Below are 12,473 nucleotides of genomic sequence, written 5' to 3' on the forward strand. Positions count from 1 at the left end.
AAGTGGCATTGAAGTTAAAAAAAAAAAAAAAAAAAAGGCCTAAGTGTTTCAACAAGTGGACTTGCAATGAGTTCTGCTTTCTCTCATTCTTCTAAGCAATTTGCTCCTGCCTCTTCCTCAAGGGAATAAAATAATTTCGTAATATCTACTTAGTATTACTGTAGTAAGTGTACAATTAACATTTTATCTAAATAAACACATATCTAAGTCTTAAAGGTTCCTGACCCTGTGGAGTCTTCAATGTTTTATAGAGAGAACTTTACAAAGATGCAATATAATTTAAAACATATTTCTACAAACTTATTTTATAGCTCAAGAAACATAGTCTTTCATTGATAAAGTAATTCCCTCTGTAGCACTTGTAAGAAAGTACTTTGCAACACTGTTCCTCCACTTCTCATTTCATTAATTTCTAGGGATCTTCATTTTCTGATTAAGGTCTCAATCATTAGAGATGCCCAGGAGAAACTTTTGATGCGTCCATAGTATTATATTGATGAAATAATGTTAAATTTACAACAACAACAACAAAAAATCCTTCCACAAAACTTTCCAGTAAATCCACAGCAGGAAGCAGTATAGTGTCATTTCAGCCCTGTCCAGATGAATTTTCTAGAGGAAACTGATGAAGTTTTCCAGCAGTAATAAGTCAGAGTCATGCTGACAGAACCACAGCCAAAGATACTTCTTTAGAAAGCTAACTAGAAGAGCTCCTGATCAGTATTTCTGCTTAAGAGCAAGACTCCGCCTACCTCACTGGGGATAGGTGACAACTGATAACACATCTCATTCTCAATAGACCAAATTAAGCACATGTTTGCTGAAGGGATTGCTTTAGATTTTTTTCAATGTAATTAATGGAATAAACGGCACTGTAATCAAGAGAATGGTACAAAAGCATATGGAAAAACAAAAGGTCATTGGTAGGGTAATAGGGGATGCTATGGAGAATGGGAATTATCTGGCAGAAGACAAGTAGGAAGAGATAGTATAAAACAATCAGAGTTTTTTCCTTGTAGTGACATTCACAAGTGAGAGAACAGCCCAAGTCATTCTGATGAAGCAGAGATGAAGTTGAGACACCAGTCAATGCACAAAAATGGTAGAGTCATCAGGGATTCCTGCAAGAAGGGCATTGGAAAGGGGATGGACTAGAATTAAATGTAAAGGCCTGTTGAGTTTCTAGACATTTCCTTTCCCTATGTCTTGTTTTCAGCTATGTCTTTTATCTCCAGAAGAGCTTATTCCTGGGCCATGAGAGACCCAGCCATGAAAAATCACTGGATGTGAGTCGGTGTGGAGGGTTTTTTTCCTTACTACCATAGAGGAGCACACGTGACTCAAAATTACTCACCTGACAAGTCATACACTTCAGTAAAAGCTGGAACTAGTGAGCAGAGTTTAGCCCATTATTTAAAACTAATAATCAGATGGTCTGTTTACAGGGTGTTGAAATAGAATAGCTGTTAGCATTTGCCAGACTGACATGGCACAGCATTTGCTGTATGCAGGTAGTTCATACATATAAGGCAATGTACATCTCTTGTTCCAAGTCTGTTTATCTTGGAATCACATTGTTACCAGATGAAGTATACAGCTGCAGGTCTTGACTTCAGTGGGGACTACTCATATGTAAATAGTGACATAACTGTTTAGCAGATGAGGCCTAATTAAGAGGGAATCAGCCATACATTTTCCCTCTTTTAGACAAAACAATGTGAAGAATACTGCAGGAGTATTGCTAGAAAGTCACAGTGCCTTAAATCAACCTGTGAAACGCCCCAAAATCCTAAGCAAGCTTCAAATGTTCTTTCCCCGCCTTAAAATACCTTAGAAAATGATGAGCTGTTACTGGTTGGCTTTTTCACACAGTTGAAAGACTACCAAAATATATGGAAAACTGCTAAGCACGTGCTAAAAGACACCTTCAATTCATTATATACAGCTGCTCCTTCAGAGACCACTGAAAACCTTTCTCAGATGCCAACATTAGCAATCTGAGCAGAATCAGATGATAGCAGTAGCTGTCAACTTTACAGAGATGCTTCTGAAATAAAAGCTATGTGACATCATCGTGACTGTGAAACGGGGCTGCCAAATTCTCTCCATGCCAGCAATCTAATGGTGTGTTTGCAAGAAAGGTCCCCCAGGGTTATGGTGTGCTAGTTTTGCTGGTAACCTTCTGCTTCTTCAACAGGCGGATTTGGCATCTGCCCTGCTACTGCCTGGAGGGTAAATACCAGCCTCACAGTACGTATTTAGGGTAGCCTCCCATCAAGTGTTGATTTTCTGTGCCTGATTTCCTCCTCCTGCAGATTATCTTGCTCTGATATTTCCATCTTTCTCCTGATCTTCATGCTGCAAGTGTTAGCAGTCTTTCACTCTGCCTCCTCCCTCCCTGGAAGTTTTCCTTTCTTTCTAAGCCTACTTGTCTTCAAACTGCATATATTCCATGCTGGTAACATGCAGATGAACATCGTAGTCATGATCCCACTCAGATACTAAACAAGCCTCCCACCAATGCCTTATCCTCCTTTAAAGTGCTAGAACATTTCAGCTTGCTTTCAGTCTCCTGAAAGTACCAGGAAATCCTCTGGAGTAGATAAGCAGCAGCACATGTGCTTGTTGTGGTTGTACCTCAGAGAACAGCTTATCACGGACTCATCTCCAAGCACGTGTTTGCAGTGAAGAGATGGTGAGACTCTCACAGGAGAGTGGTGGGCCCATAGCCAGCACAGAGCTTAGGCTCCAACCCACCTCAGCCCACAAGAGAAGGGCTTCAATGTCACCATCAACAGGAGGTATTTTGCACATTGGCCTCTTTTAAGACCACAAATTGTGCCAAGATCATACATTTGGTAAAACCAGGAGAGCTCAGTATGCTTAAGGAAACCCAGCCCTGTTACAGGTCAGGATAAATCAGGGTTTCCATTATCCATATTGTCTGAAGCAAATACCTTGAGACAGATACCTTGGCCAGCATTCCTAATCTGTAGAGGCAATAGCACAGGTTACAGTGGAAGGATGTTCATCAGGGCTAATAGGGGTCTGCCAGCATTGAGTCAGACACCAATTTTCTGATCCTGCAGAAATCCTCTATTCTGCACTTTCAGCTGTCTACAGGTACCTCCACATCCCTCTCACAGTGGGACTGTAGCAAGGCTTCAAGAACAGGTCTGAGAAGTCTTGCATTAATTATTTATTTGCCATCAACTTATAGTAAAAAAAGGACTATTGTAAGAAAGTTTTGCTTAAACTGTTTCTGTCATTTATAGAAAAGGTGTGTTTCAGGAAAACTTCTAGAATTAAGGTTTTGTTTTTCTCAAACTATTAGACATGTAAATATAGTTCAGTACTTGTATGGCACTCATTTAGGTTAGCTGGAAAAGACAGGAGATTAAATAAATGTAATGGAAACTACTGGCCCATGCAAGTTCTCCTGCCTGACCTGAGCAAAATGAGACACCAGGTATCTCTTACTAGAAGAAAACCAGAGATAGGGAGAGAAATCAGAACCTGGAGAAAAAGAAACATGACAGCTGTAATCTGTTACTATTGCAACCTGATTATAGGATTCATTGACAAGGTGGGGGACCCTTTCTTTTGGCATTAAAGTCTACACCTTTCTTCATGTAACCACAAGAATATATCTCCAGGTATGTCAGCCTTTAAAAGAGATTCTTTCTTCAATCTTCTTTAAAGAGAAAACACGCAGCATGACTATGAACAAAATAAGCTACACCACCACCTCATCACATTTTTAAATGCTGTTATGTGCAGACCTGAGTTAGCAAAGAAAACCAGCATTTCCAGTACAGAAATACCCTTATAAAACTATTGGGGATTAGCCCTAATTTTACTTACAGGTGAAAAGTAAATACATACCTTAATTCCTTTCTAAAGTTAATGTTTATAAGGAAACTACCTTCTAAACTGTATTAATCTACTTCTCAACAGTCAAATACTCTATCAGCTTCCATAGGAGCTCGCAGTAACAGCTTGATGTTTGACTGTGGAGCATGATAGAGACACATTATTGTTAAAAACAAAATATCTGTTGGAGAAATTATACACTGAGTTAGCAGAGAGCAAGAGGAACTGGATGCCTATCACATAAGAATTATTAAGAGATGCTGGCAAGCTCTGACTGAGAGTGGCCCTTGACTTTGTCTCTGCATTCATATGATGAACTGTTTCAAATATAACTGTGGTCTCTGCAAGGCCCCTGTGTAAAAGAGGAAGAGGGTGAGATGACAACAGAAGAAGAGAGGAACAGGGAAATAGTGATATAGGGTAAAAATGCTGAAGGAAAATAGAAATGCAGAGAAACTCTTACAAGGCTACCACTGAACTGTGGGCATTTAGTAAAATGATAACCTTCATCCAGACTCTTGCATCAAGTTAACTAAAAACACCTCTATAGCAGTTATGTATGAAATTGTCTCATCTATTTTTATCCTGTCATTTTCAGACTAAAATGACAAATTCTCCTCTGAGATAGTATTCATAACAACCAGGAAGTAGTGCTGATGTTGACCCAAATAAATAAATCTGCTCCTATGTAAGAATTCCTGCAACGATCCTTTAAATCAAGATACTTTGAAAATATTTGCTGCAAAATGCATATGAAACCCTGGGGGACAAACAGCCTGCTAGACACTATGGTCTCACTATCCCAATTCGGCAAACAAGGTTGAGAGATTTATAAATGTGCTGCTGAAGATAAACAGGGGTACTTTGGGTGAGACTTCTGATGCCAAAACACAAGGTCCTGGTATACCTTTCAGTTAGGGCACAAATAAACTTTCAAAGGAAAAAGTATTATTTTGTGTAGTTGTATACATTTTTTGAGCTAAGGTGCACATGAAACTTTAACTCTGTCTTATGACAATTTGCATGATGCTTTCTGTCTCAGGTGGTCCTATTATTCCGTCGTAACTTTTTGATGGATCATTCATTAATGTTAAAAAGAGCAATTACACACTTAATCAAACAGATCTCTTTAGATGCATTGTTTATTGAGATGAATTAGATCTATTGTCCTTACTCAATCTGAAGCTGTAGGGCTAAGATCTGTTTCCAAAATCAATCTTTGCAAAGATAGGGGAAAATATAAATGAAAATTTTGTGGATGTTTGTTTAGGATTTCATGGTAAACTCATCAAATGCAGCAGTGTTAGAGGTTGTTGGTAAAAATATTATTGTTCCTCCTACTTTGTATTTGCATCACAGGTTTGAAGATGGGTCTTTTCCGTTTGCAGTCCACATACTGCTGCAACATCCTTTCCTTTGCTCTACCTGATAACCTGTCAAAAAGGTGGGCCATTAGCAAAACCTCCACTATGCAGCAATTAGAGAATCTTCTGTTCCAGCAGAGATTAAAAAACTGACTTTTTTTTCCCAAGATTTGAAACTAGAATGGTAAAAATGGGCTGTTATTTTCATTTAGGGCCCCTTGTAATGCTGTCCAAAGATGTTCTGCATGGGCTCTGTGAGTCAGTACCTTTCTTACCTGCAATGCACACATGGAGACTTTAGATGCATAGGTACCATTATGAATTAATCCTATTCAGCCAAAAAAGGCCTTTTTTACTCTTCACACCTCCACTGGAATTGAACCAGGTTAAACCTGGTTTTCTCTTCCACTTTCTTTTCTGATATACTCTCCTGTTCTAACTACTTCTCATTGGAGCCAAAGTAACTTTTGTTTGTGACTTGGGGAACTTTATTGAATAAATATATATAGAAGTGTTCCTAACACTGAACAGCACACAAATTGCATGATTACTTTTAGTGTCTCTTATTGAACTGAAAATATTTTAATAACCTGAAAAATTCTTCAGTGAACCATATCTGTGCAATTTATAGCATATTTAAATATTTCTACATTGGTACCCAAGATTAAATTCCAATATTTCTCTTTTGTATCTGTGTGCATTTTAATACACTTCTGGGAACACTTATCTTTTATGACGAAACCAATATTTTCTAACGTAAAGTGGTGATTTCAGCTTAAGTGCAACCATATGTATCTTAGGACAAAGGCTTTTGGTTCTAAATAACTGGTTAATGTTAAGCGTCTTTCACAATGAAAATGTCACAAACTACCATATACCAGCTTTCTCAAAGAAACAAAGATAAAATACAGAAGGGTAGAGCTTCTATAGTTAGGGATAAATACTTTGAGGCACAACTACAAACTAAGATTTTTTCAATTAAAGTGCTATAACTACAGTTATGGGAGAAACACAAACCAAGTCTGCTTGATTTTGTGAGCCTGTCCCTTTTGGTATGAATTAGATGACGTCCTATTTTAATTTACCAGTCTGATAACTGGTGAACATAACCACTGAACATAATTCTACAAAACTATGAATATAACTTATTCCTGATTTCGTACAGCATATATCCCTCATCAGTAGCTGCATCACATTTGATTATTTTGTTTCAGGCATAGATCATACATCTCTCAGAGACCTGAATAAGTCTTTACAGCTTTGAGGGACATTTTTGTGTCCATCTTACAAAAAGAAAAATTAAGGCAGAGAGCATTTAAACTGCCAGTAAATGACGCTGTTAGTGCAGCTTGGTCCCTAAGCAGTTTACCACAATAATAATGCCGGTCAAGATTTGGCAGTCCCAACACTTTTTTCTAAGAAATATATAATGGCTCTTCTCCTGTGCCTGCTGAATATATTACTTTGACACTGGGAAAAGATCCATGTAAAAATATTTGTATCATAATATCAAGGATATGCCATATCATTCATATGGCCTAACAGCAAAACACCGGCAAGAAGTAATTATTAATATGGGGGTAAAATTACTTTATTTTTTTTGAAGTGTACATAAATTAGAAAAAAAAAAAAAAGAAAACAAAAACAAAAACAGAGAACTTGGGCAAACAGTGAGGGAATAGCAATCAGATTTTCCATCTCTTATGTCTTCTCAGACTCACATTGTCTACTCTAAATGTTAAGGGTCACCTGTGGGTCACAACATGTTTCTTGTGCATTTGCTACCTGGGGTAGTGAATTTGGAAGTTTTATGGAAGAGCTTTGAAATCACAGAATTGAATCCTAGAATTGTTTGGTTTGGGAAGGACCTTTAGGGTCACTTAGTCGAACTGTTAACCCAGCACCGCCAAGCCCACCACTAAACCATGTCTCCCAGTGCCCCAGATACATGTCTTTTAAACACCTCCAAGGCTGCTAACAAAACCACCTCACTGGGCAGCCTGTTCCAATCCATGACAACCTTTTCCATGAAAAAGCTTTTCCTAAAGTTCAGTCTGAACCTCCTCTGGGGCTCTGGGGCCATTTTCTCTTGTCCTGTTGCTTGCTACCCAGAAGAAAAGGCCAATTTCCACTTTGTCGCAATCTCCTTTCAGGTAGTTGTAGAGAGTCTTAAATCTCCCCTGAGCCTTCTCCTCTCCAGGCTGAGGCCCTCAAAGCTCCTTCAGTCACTCCTCACAGGACTTGTGCTCCAGACCCTTCCTCAGCTCTGCTGACCTTCTTTGGATGTGCTTCAGCACCTTGGTGCCTTGTAGTGAGGGGCCCAGAACTGAACATGTAATTTGATGCATGGCCTCACCAGTGCCAAGTACAGGGGAACAATCACTGCCCTGGTCCTCCTGGCCACACTATTCCTGATACAGGCCAAGCTGCCATTGGCCTTTTTATCCACCTGGGTGCAGCTGGCTCATGTTCAGCTGCTGTTAACCAGCACCGTCAGGTCCTTTTCCACTGGGCAGTTTTCCAGACACTCTGAGTCCAGCCTGCAGTGCTGCATGGGATTATCATGACCCAAGTGCAGGATCCAGCACTTACACCTTCTTGTCCCTCATACAACTGGCCTCAGCCCGCTGATCCAGCCTGTCCAATTTCCCTCTGAAGAGCCTTTCTGCCCCCCATCAGATCAACACTCACACCCAGCTTGGTGTTTTCTGCAAATTCAGTGAGGATGCCTTTGATCCACTTGTCCAGATCATGGATAAAGACATTAAACAGAACTGGCTCTGGGGAACCTGACTTGTGACTGGCTGCCAGCTGGGTGTAACTTCATTCACCTCTTCATTCAGCTCTTTGGGCTCAGCTGTCCAGTCACTTTTTACCAAGCAAAGAGTATATTCATCCAGGCCATGAGCAGGCAGTTCCTTCAGGTGTCAAAGACTTTGCTAAGGTCCAGTAAACAATATCCACAGCTTTTCCCTACTACACTAAATGGGTCACTTTGTCATAGGAGACCAGGTTAGGCAGATGGTCTGGGAGCACACGGCTGTGGAGACAGAATGTTGCTGCTTGTGAGCTGGCAGTGGTTGTGCCCCTCACCTGGTGCCTTCTTTCCATTTGTGGCTGGGTATCCTTCCGAGCCTTACCTTGCCTCAGAGCTACAGGAGCCTGGTAGCAAGATGAGCATAAGGCTTCCCCTCCAAGTGCCTGTGGAGCCAGGTATTGCTGTGCTGGGTGGTTGGAAGCACACATGCCTGTGCAGGTACTGGCATTTGGAAGCACGCACACCTGTGAAGCCCTGCAATGCTGGGGGCCTTCCATGCCACAGCAGCCATTCCATGCTGTGCCACCAGGCTTCTCTCTTTAAGTTTTTTTATCTTTAGTTTTTCAATCAATCAACGCTTAGGTCGAAGCACAGGCCTGAAGAGCAGATAACGCATGCAAATATTTTCTAATCTTTTGTGGGCGAATCATTTTTTGGACAGTCTGCTTTCCAAAGGAGGAGGAGAAGGCAAACCCAGATGCTACCAGAGATGGAAGATGGGCAGATTCAGATAACTACGGTATATATAATTCCAGATTATTTGGTGGGATAACTCAAGATGTCTATTATACATAATCTGAGGTCTGTGCAGTTATGCAAGATCAAAATGAAACTTGGCCTAAGGTTTCTCTGGCTTTCAGAGTGTTTCTGGGTTTGATTGTTGGCTTAAATATGCAGTTGCTATGAAGTTGCCGTCTCTCATAATCTCATATTTATTATCTTTTTTCTTGTATTTCTCACAAGTCTTTTGACATTCTTTGCTCAGGAATAATCCCCACTAATCCTGAATTGTGTGGCAATGCTTCGAAGGAAAAAATTTGTGACTAAAATCTAGGAGATAAACCATAAGGTGGAAAACAAATTATTAATTACAAGTGAGTAGATAAGAATGTAATGGAATAAATACTTGTATCCCTCAATGACTTAATTAGGAGCATATAAATCACTGTATCTAAACATGACACCTTCCTGTACTACCAAGTCTCTCTAAAAAAATATATATTGTTTATTGGTCTGAAGAGTGTTCTTAGAGATTAGAGCAACAGAATCCAAAACAATAGCAAGCTGAAATTATTTAAAAAATATCTAGTTAAATAACAATATAAAGAGCCTTAAATGTAATTTGAAAAGTGTAGCCTAGATTGTTAGATGCTTGAATTGATGTAGCACCATGGCTTTGTTGAGCTCATCCACCTTGCATAAATCATCTTGCAACTTTGCATATGTCTGAGGTACCTTGGACCTCTAAAGAAACAAGTCAAGAAGAAAACCAAACAAAAACTGCTCGAATCAGCCCAATGATGGCTTGACTATATTGATCACTAAATGAAGCTAATTAAAAACTTTTTCCCCACTGAATTCTTTATTATGATAATGACTTTTTATTTTGAAAATTGATTAGTAGAGCTTATTCTCTGTCACTTATATTTACTAATATAAATAGGCAAAAAGTACTGATAAATAGCCCACAGGCTCTGAAACTCATCAGTATGGAGAGACCAGTGCTCATAGTCATGTGAAGTAAGTAAGTACAAGGTGCTCTGCTGTCAACATTTCCCATCCTTATAGGGGCCATCTTATAAATCTGATGTCTTTAGTTATTCTTTCCATTGAAGCTACATTGGCACCATCAAAAGCAAGAAACACCTGAAATAACTGTTCCTGATATCAGAGTGCACACTAAGCCCTGGGAGGTGGTCCTGTGTTTCATGGAGGGAGGTAGGAAATTTGCTCTTCCTGCACCAGCCAGAGACACTGTAGACAGCATGCAGGGTCTCTCTAGCCAGTTCTCTGGAGAAAACAGGGTAGGATTGGAGCACATGGGGCCAGAAGGAATTAGGGGCAGGTGATATCCTCTCTGCAAATTTGTGTCTGGAAGGCAGGAAATGCTGATAGGCAAGGAGGTGTTTGTTGGGGGGTCAGCATCAGAGAGGACGGTAATGGAGCTCAGGAGGGATGCTCCCTGTTCATGGTGGGGGGATGATAGGCAGGGCATGATACTCCTTCACCACTGTGCATCCCTATCCCTGGGATGCCAGGCAAAGGAGCAGGTGGGCCAACATCTGTGGAAATGGCAGAAGGGCTCTCACAAGTGAGAAGGCTGAGAACTGTGGTTATGTAAAGGAGTGTCACATCCCAGAGTGAAAGGTTGGCATCATATTAACCATACTGCTTCCCAATCTTTTTGAACACAGATGCGTAGATAAATAATGTAACATTTACATGCACTTGCATGTTTTTTATATCCAGACCAAGACTGACTATAAACAAGAATAGAAATATGGCAATTTTGAGAATAAAAATTAGACTTTAGAGAATTACTGAGAGCAATGACGCAAAATATGGTCATCCTCAGCTCCTGATGCCCTGTAGGTTGAAATGAAGCCATGTTATTTGTATAAGATAGGGTAAAAAACAGTCAGGAAGACTCCATGTCTCTGCCATTCTCTCCTACAGATGTAACCCTTTAACATGCAAAGCTCTTGGTTAACAGGAAAAAGTGAGATTATGAGAGCAAGATCTGAAATGCTCAGTATTTTTCCTCAGTTTTATCAAAAGCAAAGCACCATCAAAAACTGAAGTTGAAAAAATAATTTTAATCCATTATCATTATTTCCCACACATAAATTATGGCTAGATTGATAGCCTTACTTGACCACTGTCCATATAATGCACAGTTCAAGGGCCAACAGCTGAGAAGTGACACTACTTCCTCCAATAAACTTAGAGCAATTCAGGGTGTAAAAACATTGTAGCTATGCAATCTCAGACTCCTTTACCTTCCCCTCCTGCATGGTCTACAGGATACAGGTATTGGGGAGATAGGCATGCGATGCAAGGCTGGATACCCCGAGAAAACTCTAAACCCAGCCAAGTTCCTCACGCCTTCCTGGATAAGCAACCTGATCCCTCCTCTGAGAAGGTATCGAGAGCCATGTGGGCTCCTTACCTCCTGGAGCTGTTGGGAGGGTGTAATCTTCTGTCAGCAGGGCTCACGGGTCCCACCACCATGGAGGTTCACTGGTCAGACACACCAGTGAACAGAGCAACAAATTTGTACAGATGTAAGGTGTTGGTTGTGTAACAGCCCAGGTGATTTACATTTGCTGTCTGCAGATAGGGATAAGACGTGTTGCCTGCAGTACTTTGCACGTTTGTACATGTATGCCTAGAGGGAAAGAAAAGCAGAGACCTTGGAGCTCAGTCAAGGCAGCGATTCAGAGGCAGAGCAGCACAAATGGGATGAGTAGCTGCTAGATAGATACTTGTTAGGTGGGCCTGGGCTAATTAAGCTGATTGGAGAAAGGAATCAAAGATTCAGGATTGAGAAGAGAACAAAAATGCAAGTCAAAACTTAGTGTCCATTAGCTTGATGTGTAATTTTATGGCAGTTTACAGGTTTATGCAGGACAACAATGTGAAAAACATCTATTTTTCTGTTGTGGAGGGATGCTGAGCTGAAGATGAGACAGTTCACGAAACACAGTTGGCTTTTTAGTCTTAATCCACCTCCTGTTACACACTCTGCTGTTCAAAACCTCCCACATCTTCATAACATTGCTTGCATGCACGGTAGTATTGTTTTGTTACAGGACTGGGGTCAGGAAGGAAATTGGTTTCTGATGCTTGGAATGGCTTTGTAAATGAATGATGAATGAAGATGTAGGCGAAATGGGAGATACAGGGAAGAAATTGATAAATAGAAGGGAATTCTGTGGAAAAAACCCCAAGAGTATCTAATTACTTACACAAAAGGCACTAGTAATTTGTGTGTTGTTATTAGGTATCAATGGCATCTCCCTGCTGCACCGAAACATGTTTTATGTGCACAAATAAAGGAAACTACTGCCATCCACTCCAGTGTTTCTGTTAGTTTTAGAGAACCCCCAATTTAATTTCCAAGCTTAAAAGGAAATAAGAAATCTGGAGCTCTAGAAATCATTGCTATTTCCTTTCAGAGCAATTCTGCATGTTTGACATCTTATCTATTGTTTATGTCAGGCAAACAGATTCTGGACAACACAGAGTGGGCTGCAGCAGTAAGACAGTGAGCGTATACCTATGAGCCTCAGTGATTCATTGTTCCAAGGAGCTGTTGCTTTAATCACAGAGGACTGCCAGATGAGGAAAACTATGAGGATTTATGACTTTGGGGCAGAGTGACAGCTGTCCTAGGCATTTCAACCCAAAACTACAAA

This window comes from Zosterops lateralis (assembly GCF_965231275.1).
Source record: "Zosterops lateralis genome assembly, contig: SUPER_6_unloc_1, whole genome shotgun sequence".
Classification (NCBI taxonomy): domain Eukaryota; kingdom Metazoa; phylum Chordata; class Aves; order Passeriformes; family Zosteropidae; genus Zosterops; species Zosterops lateralis.